The sequence below is a fragment of the Panicum virgatum genome, chromosome 7K, assembly GCF_016808335.1.
Source record: "Panicum virgatum strain AP13 chromosome 7K, P.virgatum_v5, whole genome shotgun sequence".
NCBI lineage: Eukaryota > Viridiplantae > Streptophyta > Magnoliopsida > Poales > Poaceae > Panicum > Panicum virgatum.
This window is the reverse complement of record NC_053142.1, coordinates 29,113,713-29,121,853: the sequence shown is the minus strand read 5'-3', so window position 1 is coordinate 29,121,853 and position 8,141 is coordinate 29,113,713. Positions and strand designations below refer to the sequence as shown.

The window sequence follows — 8,141 nt, the reverse complement described above, 5'->3', positions numbered from 1 at the left end:
GTTACATTTACTTACACATTTGATTGGCTTCATATCTTTTTCAATACAATTATTTCTTAGTATTTGATATTGTTTTATTTAGATGGACTTTACTACTATCAAAATGAACAGACGCCAAATTTAAAGACTAAACGAACAGTCTCTGTGGATGGCCATCCTGAAAATCAAGTCATTCTTGAAATCAATATATGCCATTGGCTTGCATTTTTCTTCGAACGAAAAAGGCACGAACTCTACTGCTCAATTAACAAGAGACTGTTATAGTAGTTCTCGATCAGGAAGCTAGTAGGGATGCAGCTAGCTAGCATGGCTAAAGCTGCTACTGGCACTGGCCCAGCTACTGTACTCTCTGCACTACCTGCGCCGGTGCCGTTCAAGGACGTCGTGGTCGGCGACGGGGACGACGCCGACGCCTCAGTGCTGGAGGAGTACGCGGGCGCCGCCGCCGTCTCCGCCCTCCCGAGCAACCCAAAGCTGTTCCTGCGCCGCTACCAGGGCACGTGAGTGCTGGAGACGTGGGTGCCGGGGATCATCGCCATCCGGCGGGGCTTCGCGCCCCGCCGCGGCGACGTCGTCCTCGCGAGCCCGCCCAAGTGCGGAACCACCTGGCTCAAGGCCCTGGCCTTCGCCACCATGGCGCGCGGCGCGCACCCGCCGGCCGGCGGCCCCGGGCACCCGCTCCTCCGCGCCAGCCCGCACGACTGCGTCCCCTTCATGGAGAGGCTCTTCGCCGCCGGGTTGGGGAGCAAGGTCATGGACGCGCTGCCGTCGCCCAGGCTCATGGCCACGCACATGCACCACTCCATCCTGCCGGCCTCCATCGCCGACAACCCCGACTGCAAAATCGTCTACATATGCAGGTAAATTAACTTCATTTGCAGATGATTATTAAAGATTTTAAATAGCCGACTATATAGCTGCCGCTATAGACGGCTATATAGCTGCTAGGAAGGTCATCCGCTATTGCATTTAACCTGCTAAAACCGGCTATAGCTCACTAAACGCCGTAACGATAGCCCTGCCGCTAAACGTTTTTGCCGGTGATTTAAAATCTTGATGGTTATAGATGTCATTTCTAATCGCCAGATCTTCTAATTCGAATGAAACGCCTGCCCTTCAGGAACCCGAAGGACATGTTGGTTTCCATGTGGCACTTCTCGAGGAGGATCCAGCCGGACCTCGCGTTCTCCGACCTGTTGGAGGCAGCCTGCGAGGGCAGCTGCCTGAGCGGCCCCATCTGGGACCATGTCCTGGGGTACTGGAACGCTAGCAATGCGTGCCCGGAGAGGGTGCTGTTCTTGAGGTACGAGGAGATGCTGCGCGACCCAGTCGGCAACGTCGTCAAGCTGTCGCTGTTCCTGGGACGGCCGTTCTCGCCGGCGGAGGAGGAGGCGGGGGTCGCCATGGACGTAGTGAGGTTGTGCAGCTTCCAGAAGCTGAAAGATCTGGAGGTGAACAGGGTAGGCTCTGGATCGTCCCTGCTGGGAGGCGTTCGTGATGGTGCCTTCGTGAACAGCTCCTACTTCAGAAGAGGGGAAGCGGGGGACTGGGCGAATCACATGACACCGGAGATGGCCCGGCGCTTGGATGCTGCCATGGAGGAGAGGCTTCGCGGATCAGGCTTCTCTTTCGCCTGATCTATTGGGTGCGATTAGGCATCACTTGAGGTAATGGTTTGGCCAACGATTAATTTCCCCCTCGCACGTAGTACTAAATAAGATGCATTAATATGCAGGTTGAGATAAATTAATAACATCACCTACATGCGTGATCCATCTATGTACTAGACGTGTGTTTGTGCTGTCTGGATTGGAGTTCAAATGATCGAAGATCTTTTGTGATCGTCAGTGCAACAAATTTGATCTTTTTAGTATGTTTGAACTACTATAATACTTCGCCTGATCTATCGGCTTCTTTAACCAAACTTACAGCTGCCTAAAGTTTATTATATATAATCTCATCTTCCATAAAATGTTATTATAGAATCTTTTTATGAAGGTGAAGTATTGGTTGCTTCAAGTAATAGTTTTGTTCTTCATCTGAGCATTTAATTTGATGAACAACACAAATGGATTTGTAGGTTTCCAGCTAAAGTCATGTCCACTTCTCTATCTTCTTTTATTGGTGCCTTGAATAAAACACAACAGCTTTCATTTCCTTTTAAATTTATTTGGGAAGCTAAGTTTATTTACTGCTCGAATATTGGCTTTTATCATCCTTGGGACGCGGTAGTGGTATCATACAACCAAATAATGTATAACCTTCAGGGACTCCAATATTTTGGTTCATAGTACCATTTTGATAACCCGTAAAAAAATAGTACCGTTTTGATATCTCCGATGGTACAATACAACGATATCTCTTGGTACATTAGAAGGAATGTATTTTTGGCTAATTGTTCGAAAGCAACATTTTAATTAAGTAAAAGTTTCATTTTATTCCCTGAACTTGTCACCGAATCTGAGCCCTGAACTTAAAAACCAGAAATCTTGCATACCTCAACTTTCAATGACGGTCAAATTACCCCTTTTGTCATTCCAAACCAGTTTTCTACGGTGGTTTTGCTTATGTGGCAGTATGACCCACATGTACTCATTGAATGCATGGAAGTGGACCCCATTTGTTAGGAATTTCCCCTCCCTCCCTCCCTCCCTCTCCCTGCTCCAGGACGATGCTCGTCGTGGTGGACATCTCCTAGGCAGCGACGCTTCTGAAATCAACAGCAGTACAAGCAAAATCAACCGCGAACTAGCGGTCAAGCTGCGCCTAGTTGTGCTCGAGCAGGTCGTTGAGGAGCTCGGTGACATCAGAGGTGGGAGGGGGGGCAAGGCTGCAAGGTGGACAAGCCATCATCGTTAGGAGGCAAGGTCGAGGTTGCAGAGGCAGTGGACGGGGGGGGGGGGAGGGGAGGGGTGGGCTGTGATGGGATAGGACAGGATGGGACGGGACGGGACGACACCCATTTTTGTAGCCACAACACATCGTGGGTGGGACCGCGCTATTGCCGCCATAGGAGGAAGGGGAGGCGGCGGCATCAGGAGTTGTCGGTGTTTTACCATCGGGTTCTCCGAGGGGTATTCCGAGGAGAGTGGTTATGAGTAGGGACTCGCTAAGATCAGAACGCGATGTTGAAAGGAACACACGGATTTAGATAGGTTTGGGCCGCCAAAGTGTAATAACATATGTCATGTGTGATGGTTTGTATTTCCTCAGGTATTGTTCGATGTTTTGGAGGGGTCCCCGCTCGCCCTTATAAGGTCTGGGGGAACAGGGTTACATGGAAATCCTAGTCGAGTTCGGTTAGGATCTTATTCCGAGGGGTTTGGCTAGTTCTCGGAACCATCGACTAGTTCTACTCCTATTCGGATAGGTACAAAAGAGGTAGGCATTGCCATGTACTGTTCCCTACTCTAGAATATTCTGCCCCGGTAAGCAGTCCTGCTGCTCCAGGTCTGACAAGGTGAGAGAGAATCGTTCTAATGGCGCCGAAAAGGTCTGCTGCGAAGGGGAAGATGGACGAGGCTGCCGGTGATGGGGCGGAGGTCCAAAAGTGGAAGTCGAGTAAGTGCACCGACTCCCACCTTTTGAATCTGGTAGAGGGTCACCTTCTTCAGCCCTAGAGCGTGATCCATTGGAGGAGTTCGGATGGAGAGCTTTTTCCTCATGAGGGGGGAAACGAGTCTGTCATTTTTCTTCCTCATGTTCTTCGGGGCCTTGGTTTTCCCGTTTCTGATTTCTTCCGTGGCCTCCTTCACTACTGGGGGGTTCAAGTGCATCACTTGACCCCTAATTCCATCCTCCACATCTCTATCTTTGTCCACTTGTGTGAGGCCTTCCGGGGGATTGAGCCACACTTCGATTTGTTTCAGTATTTCTTTCATCTGAAACCTCATCCTAATGAATCCAAGGTGGATGTAGTTGGGGGGGGGGGGGCGGGTTGCAATTCCGTTAGGAGAGGAAACCCAAGTATATCCCCTACGATTTGAGTGACAAGGTCATCGACTGGAAGTCGATGTGGTTTTATATTAGGAATCTTTCTTCTTCCCTTCCTCTTCGTACTCCTGGCCCCCCTGTGAAGAAGTCGAATTGGAATTCCAAGGGGAGCGGGGGGGGGCCAGGTTAACTTTCTTCTCAGGGAGACTGAGAGGTTGAAGGCAGAGCACCAGATTTGCGGTGCTTCTGTGATTGCGCATTGGTCGATGCGCAGGATCCAGCCGTTGCAGTGGCGGGTCCATTTGGGCTTTCAGTATACGGGAGAGGCGGATCCTTCCCATTATACTCGAACCAAGATTGCTGAGGATGATCTGAGAGATCGGGTGTTGGAACTGCTGAAGAACGTACCCGGGACGGCCAATATTTTTGGGACTTTTAGCGCTATCAGGCGTCCTCGGGAGGTACTGTTTCGAGTAGTCGACTGAAGTGTAGTTCAGGTACTTTTGTCGAGTAATTGAGTTGATTCGGTATCTTTCATGCAGATTAATCCTGAAAACTATCAGAGTAGGCCTCCGCTGCCTGAAGATGTGCCCTTGGCGCATACTGACTCAAGTGTGCATCTAACTTCTTTTGTCTTGTATTCTGATTTGAAATTGCCTTTGGATCCTTGTTTGATCGTAGTTGAATCTTGTTTGCGTCTTTCGGCAAGTCGGACGGCGTCAGACGTCCAGGAGCGGGCGGCGGATGAGCCAGCCGTCGAGTCTGTGAGGACTCGGAAGCGGAGCTCCGTCTCTGCTGGGAGTAGTGACATGTGAGTATGGCTTGGTACCCTTCTGAGTTGTTGCCTTTTCTTGATGGCTTTTCTTTTTCTCAGGCCTCCTTCTTCTTTTAAGAGGCAGGCGGTGGGCTCTAACATGAGCCCTGCCGACTCGACTCTAGCTGTGCCGGCTGAGTCCGATGGGAGCAGCTCTGCTAAGGGGCAGAGCGCTTCGGGACTGACTGTGGTCCCGAAGTTTGTCAAGGCGAAGAGATTCGTTCTGAAGCACTCCTCTCAGTAAGTGTGTCAGTTTAGCGACTGCTTGTATCTGCTCTTTTGATACTGTGATTGAAGTGTCGAGTACTTATTTTTGTAGTAATCCGGATGCTCTGGATTTGACGAGTCGGAGAAGGGGATTTTTGATTCCCTTAAGAGTATTGCCCGGCTGCCACTGGGTTCGCCAAAGGAGGGGCAGTTGGCCGATTCCGCTGCTGGCGCGGTGAGTGATCTGCCCATCGGGGAGGCGGGCAAGGAGTCTCCTGCTACTGGCACTGGTGAGTGGTTTGATGCAATCAACTGGTTTTTTCGTCGAGCTTTTGCTAATGTCTTTTGTGCTTTTCAGACAAATAGACCGGGGATCGGCCGGAGAGTCCTCCGCCTGCTGCAAATGTTGATCTGATTCCGCTGGATGTGCCGCGGTAGGGGGCGGAGAAGCCAGTCGAGGGCTCGACTGCTATAGCCCAGGAGATTCTGGGCTGTCATTCTACTCTTGCCGTGAGTGGCTTCTTGTGCTCGGGTACTTTTGTCGAGTTGTTGAGTACTCCTTTCTTGACTTTGTCTTGATGATAGAATCTGGCTAAGCAAGTCGCAGAGCAGGCTGAGTTCCTTCGGCGAGCTGGAGAGGGTCTCCAGTTGTCTGCTGACCAAGCATGGCAACTTGAGAAGATGGTTGCTCTTGAGCGGTCTTCTCAGGAGCAGTTGCGGAAGATCTGTCTTCTGGAGGCTCGAGTCGAAGCTTTGGAGCAGGATAATTCTGCTCTTAAGGATAAGGCCTCCAAACTGCAGGAGAAGGTCAAGGCTGCTGCCAAGGAGAAGAAAGGTATTCTTTTCCTTCTTTGATGCTTGTCCTTCGGGTAGTTTTCTTGTGTTCTCATGTTTTCCTTACTTTGACAGAACTTAAAACCTTGTTGTTGCGAAAGGATAATGAGGTGACTGATCTGACCAATATTATGTATCGTCACGCAGATGTTTTGGAGAAGCCGACCAAGATCAAGGCTGACGCTGATAAGCAAATGGTCAGTGATATGAAGCAGATCAGAGACTTGGCGGCTGATCGTGATCAGAAGGCTCAGCAGCTAGCTGATCTTGAGGCGGCGGCTCAAGTAGTTGTCAGGATGGTCGAGGATGAAGAAGCTGGCGAGAAGAGTCTGCTAGAGCATCTTCATGAAGCCCCTCAGTGGCTCGGCAGCTTCTTCTCCGACACTTCTAGGGATTACTTGGCTCATGCTTTAGGATTAGTTAAGTCCTTTCTCCCTTCCGTGAACTTGTCCTTTATTGGCGATGGGGTTGGTGCTGGCTGTTCGGAGGAGCAATTCTCTGAATATGTTGCGGAGATGAAACCCATCGCTTGAACAGTTGTTGTAATATCCTCTTGGCCTTTGTGTGGGTGTCAGTCCACTTAAGTACTTTTAACATTGTGATGTATAGTACTTTTTTTTCTTTTATTTGACGGCCGGTTGGCTGGTTGCCTTTTTTATGAAGCTTGTCTTCGGCTGTCTTGAACCATTTTTTTGAGTACAGTAGTAGTCGATTTTCTTATCGTCTTGTGGACGAGTAGTTCCTTTGTGGAAAAAGAAGAGGTTGTTCGTTGGTCGAGTACTGTGGTAATCGATGAGTTGTTGTCTTGAGGACGAAGGGTAGTAGTTGGATGTCGAGTGCGTAGCAGTCGATGAATTGTCATCTCTTTGGATGACTAAGTCCTTCTTGGAGACAGGGAACTTGTCCCATCCGAGGATCAAGTACTGAAGTAGTCGATCAATTATCGTCTCGTGGACGAAGAGATCCTTTTTGGGAGATAGGGAGCTTGTCCCATCCGGACGTCGACTACCGAAGTAGTCGATTAATTATCGTCTCATGGACGAGAAGTTCCTCTTGGGAATAGGGAGCTTGTCCCGTCCGAAGGTTGAGTACCTAAGTAGTCGATGATTTGTCGCCTCATGGACGAGAAGTTCCTCTTGGAAAAATAGGGAGCTTGCCCCATCGAGTACCGTAGTAGTCGATCAGTTGTCGTCTCATGGACGATAGTGTAGAGAACTTGTCTCTAGGGACGTAAGGCTCGTGTCCCTTAGCCCCGACTACTCGATTTGCCGTGCCTTTGACTTTGAGTGAACAAAGAAAGGTTGGTATTCGAGGTAGCCGAAGGAGTAACCACCCTTGGGGAGGGGTAGCTCATGTCTCCAGGTTTTACTCCTGAAGATGGTAGAGAACTTGTCTCTTGGGCCGTGAAGCTCATGTCCCCTAGCCCCAGCTACCCGATTCGCCGTGACTTTGACCTTAACTTAACAAGGAAAGGTTGGTATTCGGAATAACTGATGGAGTATCGACTCCTGAAGAAGTAATCCCTTGGGAGGGGGGAGCTCATGGCTCTGGTGACAAAATCTTCTTTTTCATCCAGTTTTGAAGCACTCGATTTCTTTATATTGGAGTCTAATTCGAGTGGATCCGTCTTGGTCTTTATTGGGTGTAAGATCGGGGATCGACTTGAATATTTGTCTTCTGCCAACACGGGTCGTGAACTGAGTCAGAGCTCGGGCGAATCCATCCTAGCCTTTATTGGGTATAAGACCGGGGGTAAGCCCAGTAGATGACTCATTTTAGTATTTTGCCTTCTGTCAACACGAGTAGTGAACTGAATTAGAGCTCGGGCGAACCCATCCTAGTCTTTATTGGGTGTAAGACCGGGGGTAAGCCCAATAGATGACTCGATTGCCAATGCTAGTAATTTTGGGGTTGAGTCAGAGCTCGAACGAACCCATCCTAGCCTTTATTGGGTGTAAGACCGAGGGTAAGCCCAATAGATGACTCGAGTCAGAGCTCGGGCGAACCCATCCTAGCCTTTATTGGGTGTAAGACCGGGGGTAAGCCCAATAGATGACTCATTTGAGCAACTGGCATGCTTAATTCTTCATTGGGAAGGATTTTGCTCGTGTTGGCTCTCTTTTTGGTTGTCTTTGTTGGCAGAAGTTGGAGGTGCTCCGAGTGCTTTATGAAGAGTGTTGCATTGAAAACTCGAGTGCTTTCCTTTGGGATGCAAGAAGCACTTTGAATGGATTTTCTATTGAGTAGAGTCAATCATTGACTGCCTTGGTTGAGAAGGAGGTGCTGCCTTGTCGCGACGTTGTTTTCGCGGGTTGTACCCGTAGATATCAGGTTTCCGGAAATTAGATGTTGG

General features: G+C 49.5%; 1 pseudogene; it reads left to right on the top strand.

Moving 5' to 3' along the window:
* The first annotated feature begins 306 nt into the window (after positions 1-306).
* Positions 307-1,637, top strand: LOC120640085 (annotated as a pseudogene).
* The last annotated feature ends 6,504 nt before the right edge of the window (positions 1,638-8,141 follow it).